This window comes from Bactrocera neohumeralis, unplaced genomic scaffold (genome assembly GCF_024586455.1).
Source record: "Bactrocera neohumeralis isolate Rockhampton unplaced genomic scaffold, APGP_CSIRO_Bneo_wtdbg2-racon-allhic-juicebox.fasta_v2 cluster11, whole genome shotgun sequence".
Classification (NCBI taxonomy): Eukaryota; Metazoa; Arthropoda; class Insecta; order Diptera; family Tephritidae; genus Bactrocera; species Bactrocera neohumeralis.
In genome coordinates, this window is record NW_026089624.1 from 15,983,729 (window position 1) to 16,007,993 (window position 24,265).

The following is a 24,265-nucleotide window of genomic DNA, read 5'->3' on the forward strand; positions in this document are numbered from 1 at the left end:
TTCTGCTTTAATACAGCTTTTTTCACGGTCCAAAAGCATGTCGAACGAGTGTTTTAGCTCGTTAGCCGGTATGGCCGCCAGTATGCCAGTGCAAGCCTTTTGAATGGCCTCTACGTCTGCATAACGCTTTCCTTTCATGGGCAAATACATTTTTCCGAAAAGGAAGAAGTCTCACGGCGCCATGTCATGTGAATACGGGGTATGGTTAATGATTAAAATGTGATTTTTGGTCAAATAATCGGTCACAAGCTTCGATCGATGAGACGGCGTACGACGGCAAACGCCAACTTTCATTTTCGCGATATTCGGGGCGAACACTTCGAATACGGCCACCAAATGCTTCAAAACTACAAGGTAGAATACCGCATTAACGTTTTGGCCAAGTGGAACAAATTCTTTGTGGACAATACGCTTGAAATCATAAAAACCAATCAGCCTTGTCTTCACTTTTAACTTCTCCATGCGCGATTTTTTGGCCTTCGGCTCGTCCGGTGCCTTCCATTCAGCACTTTGGCGTTTTGCTTCGATATCATATTGGAAACACCACGTTTCGTCACCAGTCACAAAATTGTAAAGGAAGCTTTTGTCCTTTCTGACCTCTTTAATGATGTCCTTCGAATATTGGATTCTGAGCACTTTTTGGATTCTGAGCAATTTTTGGTCGTCAGTCAATTTGTGTGGAGCAAACCGTGCACACAGCTTTCGTAAGCCCAAATATTCAGTCAAAATGCGATGAATCGATGTTTTGGAGATGTTCAATTCCATTTCCATGAAACTACTAGTGCACTCTGCTACGGGATAGGCAATCATCGCCATAAACTTGTTTCGTCAATTGAATTTCGGTAAAAGTTTTACCAACTTTAAAACAAAACAAGAAAAAACGTTAACTTCGGTTGCACCGAAGCTAAATACCCTTCACAGGTGCATTTCTCTTAGTAGTGTGCAGTTTGGATAGAAGCTATATGCTATAGTAATTCGTTCTGAACATTTTTTTTGGAGATTATATTGTAACCTTAAGCAGTAATCCATGCCAAATTTCGTGAAGATACCACGTCAAATGCGAAAGTTTTCCATACAAGCCCTTGATTCCGATCGACCGGTTTGTATAGCAGCTATATGCTATAGTAATCCGATCCGAGCAATTTCTTTTGATATTACACTATTTCTATAAACAATAACTCTTTCCAAATTTCGTGAAGATATATCATCAAATGAGGAAGTTTGCCATGCAAGCATTTGATTCCGATCATTCAGTTTGTATGGCAGCTATATGCTATAGTAATCCGATCTGAACAATTTTTCGGAGATTACATTGTAATCTATTCCAAATTTCGTGAATATATCTTGTCAAATGTGAAAGTTTTTCATACAAAAACTTGATTCCGATCATTCAGTTTGTATGGCACCTATATGCTATAGTTAACCGATCTGAACAATTTCTTTTGAGATTACATTGTTGTTTTAGAAAATAATCTATACCAAATTTCGTGAAGATACATTGTCAAATGTGAAAGTTTTCCATACAAGCCCTTGATTCCGATCGGTCAGTTTATATGGCAGCTATATGTTATAGTGGTCCGATATCGGCAGTTCCGACAAATGAGCAGCTTCTTGAAGAGAAAATGACGTTCGCAAAATTTCTAGACGATATCTTAGAAACTGAGGGACTAGTTCGTATATATGCAGACAGACGGACAGACAGACGGACATGGCTAAATCGACTCAGCCCGACCTACTGATCATTTATATATATACTTTATAGGGTCTCCGACCCTTCCTTTTGGGTGTTACAAACTTAGTGACAAACTTAATATACCCTGTTCAGGGTATAATTAATATTGGCTTTTTGTTCGAAGCTCATTTTTGCATCGATAACACAAGCATACTGACACTTAAAACGCAATTACTTCGCTCCCAATTGATGAAATGTCATAAAATTCTCACTGGACTATTGATAAAGATAGGAGATTGTAACGCACCAGTCGACATATAGATGGCGCCACCAGGGGGCGCTAGATTCAAAAAGTCCTGTTTACTTTGGAAAGTACCTTGTAAAATATGCCAAACAAAACTTGGTAGCACTACACATAGCGACCATACCACTTTTATGAGATACTCTCTTGTCCATATTAAACTCTGTAATTTTATTGTTGCCTTTATATGTGTTTTTTGTTTTACAAGAGAGCAGAAGTGGGGAGAGAAATGGCGAGTCGAAAACAGCGAAAAACTTATTAACATTTTAAAATATGGTCATTAAACGAGACAAATTCATTTTAAGAGGCTTTTGAAATTAAAAGAAATTGGGTGGAACTATCACAGTATTGAAAACTTTCTCCTTAAACACGCCGGCGACATGGAGATTTGCTGACTTTACATTATCAACGAAAATATTTTTTTCCAAAACTGATAATCAAATTGTAAATGTAAGTATGAGTGCAGCCCCATCGGACTCAATTAGCGTTAGATGCGATTGTAATTTGTCAGACCTTTAAAGACTGCTATCTCGTTTCATCGTTGTGTTGAAACCTTATCTTCGTTATGCTTTTTGTAGATAAACATTAAGGGTTCACATTTTTATTGCGTGTTCTTCAAATGGCAAATGCCCTGTTATGTGTAATATATGTAATTTTGCTGGACCTATTTAACAAGTCTTTAGTTCGTTTTTTGACATATTTTGGCCATTTGTCATTTGATTTTATACAAGAATTTCCATCTGATGAGCTATATATTGAAATTGCAAATTTAGCCACCCTTGATCATTCCTAGTTTGGAATTGTGTTCATATTACAAATTTAGAGGAATTCTCTTTTTGTGGTTACAAACAAGTTTACTGGTCAGGGCAATGATCATATTTTTATAACGTTTGTAACCAATCTACGGTGCAAAAGCACAACAATAGACCTCATTTATTGTCCCTTCGTTATTATTTTTTCGCAGTTTTCATTATAACACAGTTCTTACATTTAATAATTACTAAACTAGCGGCGAAAGTTTATTAAAAGAATATTTTAATAAACTTTCGGTTTTCAAACAGGTTCATTTACGGGAGAATGTATGAGTTTATCTGGTTATGCAAGGTATGTTCCAAAGTAAACTTCTTGAATCTAGCGTCCCATGGTGGCGCCATCTATATGTCGACTGGTACGTTAGAACCTGCTATTTTTATCAATTGTCCAGTGAGAATTTCATGACATTTCATAGATTGGAGGTGAAGTTATTTCGTTTTAAGTGTCAGTATGTTTGTGTTATCGGTGCGAAAATGAGCTTCGAACAAAGAGTTAACATTAAATTTTGTTTCAAAATTGGTAAAACTTTTCCTGAAACGTTTTAATTGATCAAACAAGTTTATGGCGATGATTGCCTACTTCGTAGCACAGTGCCGGATTAAACTAGCGCGGGGCCTGTAGCAAATTCTGTCAAGGGTCCCTTGGTTTGCTATAGGTTCTCAAGTTTAGGATATTAAATAAAACAAAATTGTTACAATTAAAGCTTTCTGGATTTATTATGGGCAAATTTAGTTATAATACTTTCAATATCGACCTCTTTAAGCAAGTCATGCTCTTTATTCAACAGAGTGATGTGATTAAGACGTTCTCTGCCCTAATTCATTTTTAATACGTTTTAATGTTGAAAAAGAACGTTCGCCACTGCAGTTAGTGATCACGAGAAATAAGTAAATTCGCAAAGCAATTTCTAAGTTTGGGAAACACGATTCTAAAGAATTATTTAATAAAAGTTTATAATATTGCTACTCCAGAGGCTCCTGTTTCTTGCTGTCAATAACAGTAGCCACATCTGATTTCAGCAGCTCTGCGACCTGCACTAATTTGCTGCCTAGCCTGTTCTCCAAATCATCTTCATGACCAGGATTTTTCCAAAATCTCTTCTGTTGTAAGATATTTTAGCTGTCGAAATGTCGAAAAATACTAGTAATTTTATGATATGCTTTCATACGTTTAGTTAAAGAAGACACTACGTTATCAATAATGACAATAAATACCTCAACTTCGAAATGCTATCCAGGTGTTTGATTTTCAACAAAATCGTCGAGTGTAGTAGAGCCGCTGAAATGGTCGTACTTTGTATTTTGCTTGATTCGTCGTGATGTCCGTTACTGGTATTTTTCACAGTAGGTCTGATCTTTGGCTCTTGCCTCAATTTCCGAAAAAGTGGATAATGATTGATAAAGGGCGCATCCTGTATTAAGGTCTTGACCAGACGATTGCAGCGAAGCACTAGTCGCTTGCAAGCGTTCTAGGATTCCGTTCCACGTAATTGTCATTATTCCCGTTTCTAACTTATTCATCGTAAAAGTAGTCCGTAAGCTTTATTACGGCAGTCCGCGTTTTGATCGACGTTATTGAAAATGTATTCCAATGCTGGGCTGAACTAAAAATTTTTGCGCTGTTAAGAGGTCAGCGTCCGCTTGGAAAAAGAAATAACTACATAAAACATTTTAATTACTGTGTTTTGTGATATGAAATAATGTTTTTTTTTGTAATATGGAAGGTCACAAGAATGTCACTAAACAATTATTTTCAATAAAAATATTGTAAAAATTTAATAATTATACTTATTTTCTTTCGACGGCAATGAAGAATAAAAAATCTAGTGATATTCGATAATGATTTTCTTTTTATTTTATTTTATGAAAATATTTATTTAATTAAAAAATAAAAATCTTAACGCTTGAGAGGTAGAAATGTACCTAGTTTAGATACTAGCCTCAATATGTCGATTATAATATTTATAATTAAACATTAGAACATTAAAGTTAAGAAGTTCGTAAAATGCCTACTTATTTTTAGGATTTAACGTGACTAAATCGAAGTTTTAGATTTTCAGGTGGAACTGAAGCATAGCCTAAGCGCTTCGCGTTTAAAGCATGCAAGCTTATTTTACGATCCATCTAAATTTATATTTTTTTAATTACGGTCAGTTGGAGTGCGGGGCCCGTGACATTTTCTACGTGGCTAATCCGGCACTGCCGTAGCAGAATGCACGAGTGGTTTCAATGTTTTCAAAGTGGCCGTGAGGACCTAATTGACGATTATCAAGTCAGCCGAAATCATCATTGAAATATTTGGGCTTACGAAAGGTGTGTGCACGGTTTGTTCCGCACAAATTGACTGACGACCAATCAAACATTCGAAGGGCATCTTTTGACCGATTATTTGACCAAAAATCACATTTTAAACATTAACCATCCCTCGTATTCACCTGATATGGCATCGTGCGACTTCTTCCTTTTCGGAAAAATGCACATGTTTGTTATTATGAAACCATCGGGGCATCGCTATGCATCCCTCTCATATTGCAAGAATCAAAAGTATTCCGTACAAACTTATTTTTAATACATTATCGAAGAGAGCGCGAATTTCAAAGTAAAGATCTGAAATATTTAGCGTAGACTCTAAAAGGGAATAAAAATCAACTGTGAAAATTAAAAAGGAAAAATTTTAGCGCAGGTGGGTGGGCCCGCTTTACATACATGTAACAACAGGCCGGATATACTTGTATGTGCAAAATGAGTTAAGCAAGTAAGATTTCATGAAACTTTCATGAACTTCACTTTTATTGAAAATATGTATGTAAAAAGAAACAAAATTAAATATTTATAATGGCAAAAATTGGTAGTGGATGACAATAAAATTTATAACAAACAATTTTTCAAATTCAATACCATTGAAAAATATTAATTTTATAAGTAAGATAAACAAAATTTTATGATTATAAAAGCAAAAAATTACAGCTTTTCAAACATTTCAAGAACAAACTGACACCACAGTTAGCTTTCCTTGACATATGCGCCGTTTTTTAGCTAGTATAAAAAAATGATGCGGTTGTGGCAGAGAACATTGAGAAGATGCATGTTCGACAGCGAGCATTTGTAAAATTTCAACCAGGTGAATTCACCTCACAAAAATGGAATTCACCCAGTGAAGTATTCACATTGTTTCGACTTTAACAGAAAGGAGTATGTAGAATAACAGTTTTGTTAACTTTATTACACAGGAAATATTTTTGACAAACCGAGGAATGAATGTATTTATGGCATGCGATTTCTTAATTTCTTATACATTTTTATAATATTTCGCTTGTGTATTTTTTATAAATATATCTTCATTATGAGTTAGAAACGTAGTGATTGAAAAATACATTGATAGATGTACAAGTATTTCCTCAGATAATGCATGCAATGACACCATTGGCGAAAAGAGTTGTGTTTTGCCATCGACATTTTCATATCTGTGTGTATTGAATTAACTTTTGATAGAACAAGAAAAAACGTTACCTTCGGCTGCACAGAAGCTAATATACTCTTCACAGGTGCATTTCTTTTAGTAACTATGTGTTCAGTTTGTATGGAAGCTATATGCTATAGTGTAATCCGATCTGAAAAATTTTTTCGGATATTATATTTTTACCTTAAGCAGTAATCCATGTCAAATTTCGGGAAGATACCACGTCAAAACGAAAGTTTTCCATACAAGAACTTGATTCCGATCGTTCGGTTTGTTTAGCAGCTATATGCTATAGTGAGCCGATCTGGACAATTTCATCCGATATTATATTATTTTTATGAACAATAACTCATTCTAAATTTCGTGAAGATATATTGTTAAATGAGGAAGTTTCCCATGCAAGCATATATATACTTAACCGATCAGAACAATTTCTTCTTATTATCTTAGAAAATAACCTGTGCCAACTTTTGTGAAGATACATTACCAAATGTGAAAGTTTTCCATACAAGAACTTGATTTCGATCGTTCAGTTTGTATGGCAGCTACATGTTATATATATATCGGCAGTTCTGACAAATGAGCAATTTCTTGACAAAATGACATTTGCAAAATTTCAAAACGATATCTTAAAAACTGAGGGACTTGGCTAAATCAACTCAGCTCAACATACTGATCATTTATGTATATGCATAATGTAACTAAGCTCAGTTTCTATATAGCACTCGAGCTGTGAACACGTGTTATAACCTCTCTGCGACAACAAAAAGAAATTCGACACTCCGAAAGTTTTTTTTCAACTCTGTGCACAGTTGATTTTTTTCACATTTTCCAATAAATTCATCCAGGTAAATATGTTTATAATATTAGTTGAGCCTTTAGCCTTCGACACACAAAAGAAATTTTGCACGAATTTACATTGTGTTCATTATCCACCGCCATTTTGCAAATATGAGCGTTTGGGGAATCTCGGGCCACATAGTTTTTTACATTTGACATGCCAACTTCATATATTTGACGTGTATAAGTGATTTTTCGTGCAGAATTTCAACAACACCATAGTTTATCAACATTTCCTGATAGTTTCGTGCTCCGAAAAATTTTTTTTAGTCATTATGCCGCGGTACTATCCCAAATTAGAGAAAATTGTTGATTTCGACAACATTTTGGAGGCGATCAAGTTGGTGAAATCACAACAGCGTTCGACAATCTGCGACGGCACACAAAATTCCGAGGACCAACATGATGTGTTATATTGCAGCATTTGATGGTGCGAGCATCGACGTTACTACTGCCAATGCCGATGTAATGAAGAATTTGCTGGCTGAAAGCACGACGATGGGCACAAAAACAGTGAGTTCTGTTGGTTTCTTTCTTTTTCTTTCATCGAATAAGAAATATTTTTTTTTATTTCAGATCTTCAACATCGAACAAGAGAAGGCGCTGATAAGCTACATTCTCCAGGCCAGCGACATCAACTATGGAATTAGTTTGATGGAGCTTCGTAAGTTCGCGTATGAATTTGCTCGGAAAGTTGGCGCGTCGTATCCGGATCCATGGAACGACAATCAACAGGAGAGTAAGGATTGGCAGTTGGCGTTCATGAAACGCCACAAAAATTTGTCACTGCGAACACCACAGCAAGTAAACCAGAGCCGTGCGAAGCGATTCAACAAAGAGAATGTCGATGCATTCTTTGCCAACCTTTCATCCGTTCTCGGTAAGACGCCGTTTGAACCTCACCGAATATGGAACATGGATGAAACCGGGTGCCCGACCGTGCCAACCAGACCTGTCAAAACCATCGCGCGCAAAGGACAAAAGCAGGTCGGCTCATCAACATCTGCCAAAAAAGGCACTAATGTGTCTTTGGCTTTGGCTGTCAGCGCTAGTGGCCAGTCTATACCGCCATTCTTCCTCTTTCCCCGAGTCAACATGAAAGAGATTTTTATGACTCATGCGAGTCATGGCGCTGTTGGTGTTGCGAACGGTTCTGGTTACATGAATTCTGACGTATTCCCTCAATTCATGCGTCATTTCATCAAGCACACCGGTGCTAATGCCGATTCGCCAACCATGTTGCTGCTGGACAACCACGGTTCGCATTTATCGATCGAGGCGATAGATTTGGCGTTGGATCATGGCATCACGTTGCTGTCTTTTCCGCCGAAATGCACGCACAAAATGCAGCCGCTAGATGTTGCGGTATTTGCACCATTTAAAGGCATGATGACCGTGAAGCATGATGCATGGAAAAAGTCCAACATTGGTGTCACTTTCGATCTGCATCATGTGCCGCTCCTTGTCGATCAGTGCCTCGATGTTATGTTAACGCCGAAAACCATAAAATCCGGCTTCCGAACAACTGGCATCTACCCTTTTCACTGAAGTTGACTTTGTCGCTTCGGAACTGAGCGGCGAAAATTTGTTCGGTGACGAAGAGAAAGACGCCGACAATCAACGTCGAGTTCTTGCCTCTGGTGATGCCATTGTGACTGCTGCGAATGAGGAGGTGTCAACGTCGGAGGCATCGACAAGTGCCCCAGCTTCAACAAGTGGTGCTGCATCATCGTCGTTGTCTCTTGTTTCGGCTCCACAGCTCCGTGATGCATTGAAATCGGTTGGCCCGTTGAAATTGGGCACACTTGCGCCGAAATCAAAACGTGGCCGCAAGACAATGGAGTCAACGATTTTGAAATCGCCTGAGGTTGTCGCAGATCTGCGTGACAAGGCCGAAAAAAGCGGCAAAAATTGACGAAGGCAGCCGATGAACCAGCAGCTAAGAAGCAAAAAGGCCGTGGCAAATCGAAGACGCCACGGAAGAGAAGCCCGTCTCCGACCGAAACCGACATCGAAGAGGACTTCGATTTTTGCACGATTTGCAAGAAAAAGATGCCGAAGCACGAGAATCGTCAAAACACGGCCCATTGCATCGTTTGTGATCGAGGGGTTCACTTGAAATGTGCCGGACCGAACCCGAACACTTACACCTGCATCCACTGCGAGTCGGAATAATTTTTTTTCGCCAATTCCTATTTTTCTTATTATTTATGAATCTCTCTTTCATTTTCATTGATAAATAAACGTTTTTCATCGGTAACAATCATGTTTTGATCGATTTACAGACTGGCCCGACATCCCCCACCTTTTTTCAAAATCGCAAAATCAGGTTTTTTGCGCCAATGGCTATAACTTTTAAATTTTTGTAGAATTTTATCAAACCAATGTTATCAAAAGGAAGGTTACGACTCGCACTACAAATCCATGCTTTGGAATTTTCACAAAAAATAACTTTTATGTGACTTTTTAACCGAAATCAAAACGTGGCCCAACATTCCCGCTTTCTTCTGGGTGTTACAAACTTCGCGACAAACTTAATATACCCTGTTCAGGGTATAAAAAATTCAAACGGTATGCTCGCGAGACATGTTTGTAACATGCGTCGTTAATAGGTTATGGTAAAAATTATTATAATTTTTTCACGTATTTAACTTTCTGTAAAAAGTTCATCTTATTTTGAATCCATGATATTCTATTTAAGACTTCTCTACCACTCTCCACTACAGAACAGTGACAGTCATCTGTCTAGCCAGCGTGGCTGCTGTCTTTTGATTCGCTGAACTATGTCAATGTCGTCATATATCTCATACAGTTCATAGTTCCATCGAATGCGATATTCGCTCTGGCCAACGCGCAAAGACCATAAATCTTTTGCAGAACTTTTCTCTCAAAAACTCGCACCGTCGATTCATCAGATGTTGTCATCGTCCGAGCCTCTGCACCATATAGCAGGACGGGAATTATGAGCGACTACAGAGTTTGGTTTTTGTTCGTCAAGAGAGGACTTTACGTCTCAATTGCCTACTCAGTCCGAAGTAGCACATGTTGTTGGCCCATTTTGTGGCCGCCAGATACGGGATGATGATGGGCCTATTGTACGACGGGACCATGCATCCCGGCTTATTGGCGGGTGTGGTACAGCGTCGCAGTTGCGGCCGGCAAGATGGTGACCGTGCCTGGTGATTCGTTGTAGCATGATGTGATGAAGCTGCATACATATCTGGCACAGATTACCCGATGTACACTCCTGAGTGTTATGCTTTGGCGCCAGGCAATTAAGACAATAGCCGTGTGCCGGTTGACGTTGCTAAGGTTGCAACTCTTTAAATATGTCGCAGTGAGGCAACCGGTGGGCATCGAATGCGCTGTGGGTCCGCCGCTGGTGTGGGTGTTGATAGCAATGCTGGCTTTCCGCTATGAGAAGCCGTTGGTGTGGTGGTTCGGGGCGCTGCAACCAGGGCAGCCGCTTGGCGGTTCACATTGACAGCCGAACAAGTAGTTGGTGTCGGAGCTGGTTCTTCACCTGAACGCTGCCATAATCTAAGTTCACAGTTTCTGTTTGTGCATAGTCTTGCACATGAAACTGCACTTCTTGATTTGGGGCTTAAGACGAGGAATACAATACTCTTTTCGTACCATATGTTGCATGAGGCAATGTTCGGTATGGAGCATTGGCATGTGGATATAATTAAGGAATAATGTGGCAAATGGTGACTTCTCTGGTATTATTATGGGATGGCGTTCGTTATATGTTAGGCTTGAATTAGCAAGCCCATGATTCGCCCGAAGCGAATTCGTGTCTAGAATTGGATTTAGTACTAAGAGTGAACTCTTTTTGTCAACAGGCTTGGATTCTCTTAGTAATGATACCACCAGAGGGTGGTGTTGGCAAGGTGCAGGTGTTTACGCCCTCTTGTTCCTAGATAGGCAGGATTGTCAGCACTGGCTACATGTCACTATGTGGCTGATCATGTCACCATGCGGCTGGAAATACATGTTTTGCACGCGTGTGGTGGCTTTTCTAACCCGCTACAACTATTTCGGAATCGGAAGATAGATATAATTTGTATTTCGTCATGTTTAGATTCACTTAAATACCATGGAAACTAGTTTTGCTAGTAGCAGAGCGCTACAGAGTTCAAGTCGTGGTAAACTTAGCGTTTTTAGAGACGCAACCTTTGCTTTTGCCACCAGTAGTTGGCTTGTGGTTGCGGTATCGTTTTGTGTGTGCACATATGTATATAGTGGCACTATATGTCTTTTCAGAGGCGTCGCAGAAGCCGTGTAGTTCCACTTTGTATTCGGGGGAATAGTTTACCCACCGTGGATTATTAGATTAATGGGACAATTTTTCACTTGTTCGTCCCAGTCAGTTCCGTCTAGCCATAATTCTTGAATCAGGACTTTCGTTTGTATCATAATTGGCGAAAGGCATCCAGTGGTGTCGAAAAGTTTAGCTACCGGGGATAAAATATGTCTCTTCGCTATGGCGGATAATGCGGATATGGACTCCGCCATAATTCTTGATTCAGGACTTTCGTTTGTATCATAATTGGCGAAAGGCATCCTGTGGTGTCGAAAAGTTTCGCTATCGGTTATAAAATATGTCTCTTCGTTATGGCGGATAATGCGGATATGGACTCAGTTTTGTATGAAAACTGGTCCGATATCGCATAATAAAACTCATATCCAACAAAGTGTCGTTTGATATATTTTTTAAGGCATTTGCGTAATTAGCTGTGATCTTTTTAAGGGGAACCCTGCGACGTTGAGGGCATTTATTACCTGTAACAAATGCTCGTATGATACGGTTGTAATTTTAACACTTCAGTTGCCAGAGGAAATTCTGACATTGTTTTTTCTGCCAATTTGTGGAGAGTTTGAATGGCTAGATATGGTGCACAGTAATGACTAAAGGTAACTGTTTTTAATTTGAAGTCGCGTAGTGGACTTGTGGGGGATCTTCGAATAATTCGTTGAAGATCTTGATCGTCTTTATGTACGACTATTTGCGATATATTTTTTCAACGTCCCCATTGAATATACGCCTATTTAATATCAGGTGCTTTAAATCTGGTTGGAGTGTGGGTCCCTTAAATCATTTAGGGAATTCCTGAAGCTTGTCGTTTTCGAGGCATAGAAAACAACTCTTACTTTCGTTGTTTATTTGTCTGGCTTTACTACTGCATTGAATCATGATTTTTCCCCTTGGGTATACTTCCTCCATGCGGTCTAAATGGAGGTATTCTTCTAACACAACATCATATTCCGATTTTAGTTCACCTTTCTTTCCATGTTTAGAAATTGCTGTATTGCAGAGGTGCGAGAGTGACCTAAGGCGAGTGTGTTAGGGAATTGTTTTTTAACCTTTTCAGGACCGCACCTAAGCCAACTACCAGACAATTTTTTTTCTTGATTTTCTGACTTAAAATGTCTCAATTAATTGCCATGTTTTAGCTCTCTAGCGTGATCCGGTCAAAACATATTGAAAGTTGCTTATATGCAACTTTGACTCTTCCTCGTCTTCATCACACTATTCGGCGGAAGATTTGTCCAGTCTGTCTCCCAAAATCTGTTGTATGTTTAATTACACAGCCCTTTTCGTGCTTCACTCATTTTAATGTCTCTATGACCTAAACGCCCAAAGTTACTTACAAGCAACTTGCACAAACAAAAAAATTTAGCGGTACAATACAAAAATATTTTCTAATTTTTTCACTTGCATTTTTTTCTTTCACTATTTGTTCGTAAAGCTGGGTAAATATTTTTTACAAATTTACATTTTAAGTATTTTAATTATTTTTTTATAATATGCTTCAAAACTTTCGCACGACCAACACGCTCAACTTCGCTGCGAATAATGAGTCATAGCTTGATTGATCATGACACAACCGTTATGCTCTTGTTATTTTGGTATTCCCCGAAGACAAATTAATCAATCAGATGTGTAAAATACAAAAAGAGTTGCTTATAAGCAAATTCATTAATATCGCAGTTTTCGTAACGTGCTTTTAGAGCTTCCCAAGCAAATTGCAGACAGAAAACGAAAGAGGCCGAAATGCGTGAGTACGAAGAGTTTGATAAGCTGGCCGACAGGGGTAATGTTCGAAAATTCTACGAAAAAATGCAGCGGCTTACGGAAGGTTTCTAGACCGGAGCATACCCCCAAAGGTGATCTAGAGACCGATGTCCAAAGCATACTTAGATTATGGACAGAACACTTCTCCAGCCTGCTGAATGGCAGTGAACGTACAACGCCAGGACGATGGATGCAGACGTTCCATTGCCCGACCATGAAGAAGTTCGAATAGCAATTACCCGCGTGAAGAACAACAAAGCGGCGGTGGCCGATGGATTACCGGCCGAGCTATTCAAACACGGCGGTGAAGAACTGATAAGGAGCATGCATCAGCTTATTTGTAAAATATGGTCGGACGAAAGCATGCCCAACGGTTGGAATTTAAGTGTGCTATGCCCAATCCATAAAAAAGGTGACCCCACAATCTGCGCCAACTACCGTGGGATTAGCCTTCTCAATATCGCATATAAGGTTCTATCGAGCTGACATAGCCAGCGTAGCCGCTATCTTTTAATTCGCTGAACTATGTCAATGTCGTCGTACATCTCGTACAGCTCATCGTTTCATCGAATGCGATATTCGCCGTGGCCAATGCGCAAAGGACCATAAATCTTTCGCAGAAACTTGTTAATACTGGTTCCTAAATAGACGAAATTATCTACAACTTCAAAGTTATGACTGTCAACAGTAACGTGAGAGCCAAGTCGCGAGTGCGACGACTGTTTGTTTGATGACAGGAGATATTTCGTCTTGCCCTCGTTCACTGCCAGACCCATTTTCTTTGCTTCCTTGTCCAGTCTGGAGAAAGCAGAACTAACGGCGCGGGTGTTGAGGCCGATGATATCAATATCATCGGCATATGCCAGCAGCTGTACATTCTTATAGAAGATGGTACCTTATCTTTTAGTTCTGCTGCTCGAACTATTTTCTCCGGAAGCAGGTTGAAGAAATCGCACGATAGGGAGTCGCCTTGTCTGAAACCTCGTTTGGTCTCGAACGGCTCGGAGAGGTCCTTCGCGATCCTGACGGAGCTTTTCGTGTTGCTCAACATCAGTTTACACAGCCGTATTAGTTTTGCGGGGATATCAAATTCAGACATTGCGGCATAAAGGCAGCTCATTTTCGTGCTGTCGAAAACAGCTTTGAAATCGACTAAGAGGTGGTGGGTGTCGATTCTCCTTTCACGCGGCTTTTCCAAGATTTGGCGCATGGTGAATATCTGGTCGCTTGTTGATTTACCAGGTCTAAAGCCACACGGATAAGGTCCAATCAGTTTGTTGACGGTGGGCTTTAATCTTTCACACAATACGCTCGATAGAACCTTATATGCGATGTTGAGGAGGCTAATCCCACGGTAGTTGGCGCAGATTGTGGGGTCTCCTTTTTTATGGATTGGGCATAGCACACTTAAATTCCAATCGTTGGGTATGCTTTCGTCCGACCATATTTTACAAAGAAGCTGATGCATGCACCTTATCAGTTCTTCGCCGCCGTGTTTGAATAGCTCGGCCGGTAATCCATCGGCCACCGCCGCTTTGTTGTTCTTCAGGCGGGTAATTGCTATTCGAACGTAATGGATCGTCTGCTCCATCGTCATCGATTGGGGAGTCGGGTTCGCCTTCTCCTGGCGTTGTACGTTCACTGCCATTCAGCAGGCTGGAGAAGTGTTCCCTCCATAATTTAAGTATGCTCGGGGCATCAGTGACTAGATCACCTTTGGGGGTTCTACAAGAGTATGCTCCGGTTTTGAAACCTTCTGTAAGCCGCCGCATTTTTCCGTAGAATTTTCGAGCATTACCCCTGCCGGCCAGCTTATCAAGCTCTTCGTACTCACGCATTTCGGCCTCACTTCGTTTGTCTGCAAATGCGTCTCGCTTCCCTCTTCAACTCTCGGTATCTATCCCATCCCGCACGTGTTGTGGTCGATCGTAACGTTGCTAGGTAGGCAGCCTGTTTTCTCTCCGCTGCGACACGGCACTCCTCGTCGTACCAGCTGTTCTTTTGCACTTTCCGAAAACCAATGGTTTCGGTTGTAGCTGTACGTAAGGAGTTTGAAATTCCGTCCCACAGTTCCCTTATACCGAGTTGTTGACGAGTGCTCTCAGAGAGCAGGAGTGCAAGCCGAGTAGAAAATCGTTCGGCTGTCTGTTGTGATTGCAGCTTCTCGACGTCCAACCTTCCTTGTGTTTGGTGGCGCGCGTTTTTTGCTGCACAGAGGCGGGTGCGAATCTTAGCTGCAACAAGATAGTGGTCCGAGTCGATGTTAGGACCTCGGAGCGCTCAAACATTTAAAACACTGGAGACGTGTCGTCCGTCTATCACAACATGATCGATCTGGTTGGTGACTTTTCGATCCGGAGACAGCCAGGTAGCTTGATGAATCTTCTTATGCTGGAATCTAGTACTACAGATAACCATATTTCGGGCCCCGGCGAAGTCGATCAGCCTCAACCCATTTGGGGATGTTTCCTAGTGGAGGCTGAATTTACAGACCGTAGTGCCAAAGATACCTTCTTTGCCCACCCTGGCGTTAAAGTCGCCAAGCACGAATTTGACATCGTGGCGGGGGCATCTCTCATAAGTGCGTTCCAAGCACTCATAAAAGGCATCTTTGGTCACATCGTCCTTCTCATCCGTCGGAGCGTGGGCGCAGATCAGCGATATGTTGAAGAACCTCGCTTTGATGCGGGTTGTGGCTAGACGTTCATTCACCGGAGTGAATGATAGTACTCGGCGACGGAGTCTCTCTCCCACCACGAATCCAACACCAAACTTGCGCTCTTTTATATGGCCACTGTAGTAAATGTCACAAGGACCTACTCGTCTCTGTCCTTGTCCCGTCCATCGCATTTCTCTATTCTCCTTTTATTAGGAAATGCAAATAAAATATTTAAGTCGTACTCTTCAGTTAAGTACCTTGTAATACACGATTTTTTCTATTTAATGCGAAAACGTGGGTATTCCAGATTCAAACCACAAACTTTAAAAGATTGACCTTGAGATTTGTTAATGGTCATTACGAATGACAGAATCGGAAGTTGAAGTATTTTAACATCAAGCGACATATCGGTTGGGATCATCGGTATACTCCGAATCAAAACTTCCTTACCTTCAAATTTTCCTTTGCGTATTGTAACGAAAATCACATTGTTCATCAATCTACTTACCACCAAACGCTTACCCTTATATAGTTTTGTCTGGTTTATGTTTCGAAGAATTATTACTTCGAATTCAACCATTAAGCGTAAATTGTTCGTTGGCAAGCCAGCCTCACTCAAGGATTCAATTGATTAGTTAGTTGCTTCATCTTCATTCATTACTTAGCCAATAGATTTGAATTCATGCATTGATCCGATGTCCTCAATCTGAACTCGTAAGTTAGGTATTCTACATCTTTATTCTTTGCCGCTAAAATTGCTCGCTCACTCAACAGTTCATTACTTTTGTGGTTAGCACGTATAATGATGTTTGTTGATAAGTTCGTCTTTCGATTAGACAAAGTTATAGGAAATGAAATCAATCCGCTCGAACCATCAACAGGTACTCAACCATTACCGATCGTCAACAATTGCTCAAAGAAATCTTGAGCAGATTTAATGATAAATGATAAATAGCAATAGCAATGCAGTCATTAATTTCACAATTTGGCGCCAGCATTGCTAACCTAACAAATGAACTATTGCACATGACGTAACATGTGTCTTCGATCAAGAGTAAGGCCCTCTTATGTATCTCTTTATTCATCTCAAGATCGTAATTTCTGGAGGGGATACGAATTTGATGCAAGTCGAGCCATGCTAACGCGGCGCTTTTAAGAACTGTTCATAAATCTGAACATACGGCCCACGTTGAAGTGTTTACACTTTAAAATAATTCAAGTATTTTTCAGATGCCTAATTTCTCAAAGTATAGACTGGCGACCTGTTCATCGAGTATTTTCGGCAACAGAGGCACATCTACGTTGTATTTGTCAGCCTTGGTCCACAAGAAGTTGAACATCTCAAGCTGGGATGACCGTGCGCGAAGCCCAAAGTTACCAGGCTTGGGGTTTGTTATTAATCTTCTCCTTGGCATTGGCATTCAAACAAGCGACGTCGATTTCACAATCGAAATTATCAATATTACAAACGATGTCATCGTCGGGCATGTGTTCAAAATGTGCGCCAGTAATAATGTCCTTGTAACCAGTTGTTGTTACGAAGATGCTAGCTTCTTTGTATGCCTGCTCCATGGTGGTTACTTCATAGCCTTCCATAGCCGCTTGCAAAGCAATGATGGAATCGATTTCGGGGACAATAACGATTCCGCCGAAACTAGAGTTTATGCACAACTTTTACCAATATCACATAACCAGCAACACAGCACACTTTGCCAGCAATCATTACATCGGTGGGCCGTTTAATACCATCAATTAGCAACCCGCGACAACCATATAGATTATAGAATTTACTTTTGGTCACCGAATCGTTGACGATGATGGCTAGCACACCGAGGCGTCTCTCCTTCACCATTTTATATAAATTGTGTACACCGATTGTAGTTTCTTTGCTCAAACCCTTGAAGCCCTTCGGGTACTGCGGGAACTTTTCATGCACTAAGTTTGTCAAATCACCACTATTATCGAGAATAAAGGAGTAGTACACCCTGTGCACCCTCCTCCCTGTGAACATGATGACGTCGTGAATCATTGAGATCACTTAATCCTCTTCAAATGTCGTTGAGTATTTCAAATGTTTTGGTGAATTTAAGATTTGGTGCCTTTCAAATGAGTATTGAAGTAAATTGATGTGGACAATTATATCCCACGCTGTCCTGGTCAACTCAACAGAGAACCATTTTTCAAAAAATACTTCAGAACTATTTTTAAAAATTTTATATCATTTTAAGCATGGTAAAACTATAAGTAAGCTTAACAAAGTAAGTATAACGTCTATTATTTTTCTTGTGTTCTAGTTCGAGTCGACCGCATCTCTCTGTATTAATTATTTGCATACTTTTTCTTCAGTAGGAAAAGGATAAACATTGTGCATCGCTCTCTACGATGTGCCATTGCTTATCCGTACGTCTACATTTACTATATTTGCCATCTTTGCTTAAAATGTCGTTTTCATCTTCATTAGAGGGAAGTAAAGAATGCTTAGCATCCTCTGAAAGATTATTACTTTGGATCCTACCTCCTACTCGTATAATATTATTGTTGTCTACAATTGGAGCAACAGTAACTAGTTTGGAATTTTTTGGAGTTTGTTTATTAGAATTAATTAGTTTTAGTTTAAAATCAAAATATTTTTTGTGTACTTGACGGACTATATAATTTAATGCTTTTCATTTATAATAAATTTTATTCATTAATGGTTTTTAGTAACGATATCTATAAATTTAAATATGTTAATTATAACGTTTTGTAGGAATACGAAACCATTTTTTATAGTTTATATTCTTTAGAATTGTTCGTCTTTCAGTTGAAATGTTTGTTTTTCGGTTAATATCCACCGGACTCTCTTTTGAGAAGAAATGCCTTCAATTATTTATGTTGGTGTAAGTTTTTATGAAATGTACTCTATTAGTCGCAAATATCTGTAAGCGTCCAGGCTCTAGCTGTAACCAATTCAGTATCATTGTGGAATCAGTATGAAAGTAAAGAGAATTGTGTTAATCCCACGAAGAGAGCCGCACAAAGTTCCAGCTGCGGTAATGTTATTAGTATCTTTATTGGCGCGACTCCTAATTTAGCGGTTCATTGCATAAAATACATCTGGATATTCGTATTTGATTTAACAATTCATTAGAAGTTCGCCTTTCTGTGACGGCTTTTCATCCCAATCAGTTTTTGATTTCCACATCTCTTGTAATAAAATTTTTGAAGTAACTGTGACGGGATTCACAAAGCGCAATGGGTCGAATAATTTGGAAACGTCTGAAACAATGGTCCTTTTAGTAATCTTGTCGTTGCACTTCCAATTGCAAGTTATACGAAAATGGTCGTCGAATGGAGTCTAAGTGACACCTAATGCTTTAACTTCGTTGTTAGTTTCCTTATTTAAGTCAAGTTGATTTTCTCTGTCTTTAAGAGGAATATGCTTTAAAAGTTCAATGTTATTAGAACACCTTGTTCTAAGGTTGAATTATTTTGACATCATCTAGATTATCTCCTCTTGTTATAAGATCATCTATGTAAAAACCTAGATTGATTATTTCCGCTACTTCTGGGTAATCATTTCTCTCCATTTCTGCAATTTTCTGCAAACATTTAACTGCTAAATAAGGTGCAGATGCAGTACCATATGTAACTGTTTTAAGAGTGTATATTGGCAGTATTTCATTATCTTCATCGCGCCAGTAGATTAATTGACATTCATTCATCCTTTTGGGCGAATCCATATTTGCCTAAACATTTTCTCGATGTCTGCTGTGAATACATACCTATGTTTTCTAAACCTCAGTAAAATATTAAATAAGTCTTCTTGCAACTTAGGTCCAAAATGCATTATTGAATTCAAGAGAATATTCTTGTCTGTTTTACAGGATGCATCAAAAACGACTCTTAATTTAGTAGTTGTGCTATCTGGTTTCTGTACACGATCGTGTGGTAAATAATATTTCGACTTAAGCATGTTAACATTTCTCTTGTGGGCACTATTTTTAAGTGTTTTCACCTAAATTTATATTTATCCTTTTTTAATGGGAAAGCTACAGTCAATTTACCATCTACAGAAATTTTAAAATTATTAAGAAAGTGCTCCTCACAATGTGTTTCTTCTTTAGTTTTATAACACATCTATTTTCAAGGGATTTTATTTTCCAAAGGTTTTTTAGTTGATTATCTCGTTTTTGATCTAAATATGTCACAACACCACAGTGCGCTAAATTGGAACTTGTGTTAGTTGATCCATATATATATCAACCACCCAGACACACTGTTCTGAAGTTTGTAATTAAGATTTTCAATAGTTATTTTTTCTTTTTTTAACAAATCAAAGAATATGCCCGCATCTAATAGGAAACCAATTTTACCTGGAACATTAAATGAAGGGTCGGCCAGTTTTATATCCTCTGGAATTTTTTTAATTTTAATGTATTTTGTGGGAACATGATATACAATCCTTTGGACCACAATGGTGTCTAAGTTTATTTCAGAAGGATCTATTATTGATTTTAATTGAAGATTAACTCTTTCTTTTGTATTGATCTTGTTTTGTCCAACCCTTTCAATAATAATGGATTCTTTTCTGGAAGGAAGTTTTAATTTATTTTTCAGTTTTTTGGTTTTAAGGTGAACTTGAGACCCATTATCCACGTGCCTTTATTTTTCTTTCATTACGACCTTTTATACCAACAATTGCTGTGCAGGACATGTTTAGAATCACTTTTTAATCTCGCATTTTTCGTATTTTTAATCACTAAGCTGGATTTATCTTTGTGGAGCCATAAATGATGCTTTCCTTGACATGTGAGGCAACTTTCGCCTTTACATTCTTTTATATTGTGCCCTGTTTTAAAACATTTGGTGGATAATTTGTTTTTCATTACTGCATCCCATTTGTCTCGTGTAGAAAGAGTTTTAAATTTATAACAATAAACTATATTGTGTTGAGTATTGCATCCCATTATGTTAAATTCTTCATTTTGAAATTTTTGTGTTGTTTTTGAAGCTTGTGCTCCTATCCTGCATTTCCATTCATGATTCAGAAACGAGTGTAGTGAATTTAAGGTCGGTATTTCCTTAGGTTTTTAAGGCAAATTTCATACCTAAGTCTTAAATTGTTGTCTAATTTTTGCACAAGCGTATACTTTAATAAAGCTTGTAACAAATTATCTGCAGACAAAGCTTTCCAATGCTTTTTACTTTCAGAATTTTTCTTGAAATTTTCATACACTAAGAACAGTCACAGTCACTACTGGTGCATCTAAAATTTGTTTGAAATAAGTACGGATATTTGCTAGTAACCTTTTATTTGCAAATTTTTCATTAAGAAGGTTCCAGGCAACTGAAAAATTCGTCAAGGTTGAAGGCAGATTTGCAATATAACTTGCAGCCGATCCTCTTAATTTAGTTTTTAAAATACACATTTTATAAGTATCTGAAACATTTTGAGAGACTACGAGTTGCCCAAACAGTTCTCTAAAAGTTTGCCACTGAGCGTAATCTCCTGAAAAAATGGGAATGTCAACTTGAGGAAACGTAAAATTGGCAACCTTTTTTGGCTAATAAATTTTAATTTGAGTTTGTAAAATCTATTTCTTAAACATAGAATATACTTGTTAACTCTTCACCTTCGTGCTAGCTAATAAATTCAAGCACAGTATCACGAGTTTTTTCTATTAGCCTCTCTGAGCTATCTAGAGAGCATGTTTCATTCATTTCGCAGTCTTCAATATTTTTTTCTAATTCTGTAACCTGCGAACTAAACCAGGATTTGAAAAGCATTCCGTTTTCCTGGGAGCACCATTTTCTTGAATTATAGTTATCAATTCGCTTAACTTGGCGTACGTTGTCGTTGAAATTCTGACCATTTTTTGTCCAAACTATCTTGGAGTTTTTCGAAATTTCTTAATTCTTCCTTTATATCCATATTCATGAATTTAAAATGAAGTTTTTGCAGTTTTTCTGCTAATTCTATTTGGTTCTCCATTCTCTTAAAAACAAAATTGTACATCAGATAATAAAGAGTTGAGTAATAATTAAAAATATTCTTACCTGTGCGGATGTTAATATGGTTTTTTTGTTTGTTTTGAAATTTTATTATTTGAATTTGTTTTTTTTTTTTTTATTTCAATTTCTGATTAAATTTTTTTTTTTATATAGAATTTACTTTATCACTTTCACTTCACTCGCGTGTTTTAAAAACTTCGGGGCCACCAAAAATTATTAATAATGCGACGGTTTAAGTTCACGTATAAAATAGCATTGATAAGATGATATGAAACTCTTTGATTGGAGAAAGAGCTGTCAAAACTCAAATTTTTTATAAGATTTGCCAATGATGCCAGTGCTGAAAAATATTAGATTGTGTCTTTTATAAATAATTTTTGGGTAATTCGCAATTTTCACACTACTATATAAATAAACATGAGAAAGCAAAACAATTCACTAAAAATATCACAATTTGTATGCTAATACTAATAAGTACGTGGATAAGTAATTATATTTTTTATAATTAATGTAACAATTTAAAATAATAAATAAACAGAAAAACAAAACAATTCATAAAAAACGTCACATATTCAAGATAAATGTATTCAGTACATGTAGTATATACTTATATACCATAACTTAAAATAATATTTACATATATATTAGATAAATATTCCGACCACACATTTCTTTATTATTAGCATTTTCGTTAAATTATACAAAACACTTAATTAAACACTTTGAAAATGCATATTTAAATACTAAAATGCAAAATCATTAATTAATTTAAATAAACATTTATTTTACCAAAATATGTTCGCAAAGTTCAATGAAATTTCATTTCACACTGATTTTGTCAGGTAATTATAGCGGTTTACTTCTGGCATCCCGCCTTTTCTGAAATCAGCTGAACGAAATTCCCTGATCTCAATCGCTGTCAAATAGTTAGTGAATTTATCCATGAAAATAGTACTCAACTCTGGTTCCCCAGAGCTCCTTTATTTATAGATTTTCTTATCATAATTGATGTATGCACCATATGCAGAGACAAACACATATCTTAATACTAATCTACTGTACATACCGACAGTATGTACACATATCTTAAACATAAGTGTTCCCAACGGCATACACTACTACTTCTTATCTTTTTATACTCTCGCAACAAAGTTACTAAGGAGAGTATTATAGTTTTGTTCACATAACGGTTGTTTGTAAGTCCTAAACTCAAAGAGTCATATATAGGATTATATATACCAAAGTGATCAGGGTGGCGAGTAGAGTTGAAATCCGGATGTCTGTCCGTCCGTCCGCCCGTGCAAGCTGTAACTTAAGTAAAAATTGAGATATCATAATGAAACTTGGTACACGTATTTCTTGGCTCCATAAGAAGGTTAAGTTAGATGGGCAAAATCGGCACACTGCCATGCCCAGTTAAATTTGGCACAAAGGATCGCATTAGGGAAGGGCATATTTGGACGTAAATTTTTTGGAAAAGTGGGCGTGGCCCTGTCCCCTACTAAGTTTTTTGTAAAAGTTATCACGCGACGCAAGAATGTAAAATATTGCGCGTGGCCTGAGTCAGCAACAAGTAGCGCACTCAGAATTATGAACGGAAACAAGTTTTGAGTTGCATCCAAATTGCGCGTGGACTGAGTCAGCAATTTTACGTTCTCACGTCTGCCAATACCATCAGCTCATATTCATGCTTACGCCTGCAAATACCAGCTCACAATACCACAACTGCTTCGCAGCAGCGGCGGCAGCAACAGCAACGGGTAGTTTGTAATTAGAAGTTTAGTTCAGTTTCTTGTTTGGTGTTCTTCGAGCTGGACGCGCTCCACTCGAATTAATAAAGAGTTAATAAAACAAAGGTGGCTTATTTTAATAATTGGCGCCCAACGTGGGGCTGTGTTTATGCAAAGTAGTTTGTCGGTGTCGGTTAAAAACGAGCAACTACAATCAACCAGCTGCCACAAACAATCAGGATTATGCCGCTGAAAGCCGATCGAATCAAGGACCAGCCAGCAACTGCAATCAACCAGCTATTGTAAACGAGCAGCAGCTTTCCATTGGTGGATCAGGATAGGAGGAAGATCGAAGCAGCCGGCAATCATGAATTTAATGTAAGTTGAGAAACTCGAATTTCAATTTTAGAATCAAAGATCTAAATATTGAAGGTACTTCTTGTTAAAAAATAAAATATATTAAGAAAGTGAAATTTAAACTCTAATAGTTTACGGTGCATCCGGTATTTATTTCGTGAAAGTAGTAATAACTTTTTCAATTATTAATTGAGGAATAGTGAAGAGTATTGGTTACACGGTATATGAATAGGCCAACCGTCAACTTAATTGACTTAGTCTCTAGCTTTGAAAATATTAAATTATCAGAAGAAGAAGAAGTCAAAATGAACGAAACCCAGCTTACACAGATAGTGAACGCGGCGGTCAGTGCTGCTTTAGG

The 24,265-nt window shown here is 38.2% G+C and overlaps 1 protein-coding gene and 1 pseudogene across 1 annotated transcript in view; one reads left to right on the forward strand and one right to left on the reverse strand.

The window, feature by feature from the left end:
• The window catches only part of LOC126766148 (uncharacterized), an 897,272-nt gene that overhangs the window by 354,671 nt on the left and 518,336 nt on the right, over positions 1-24,265 (forward strand). The gene's annotated exons all lie outside the window — the stretch shown is intronic.
• LOC126766020 (adenosylhomocysteinase-like) lies at positions 17,050-17,834 on the reverse strand (annotated as a pseudogene).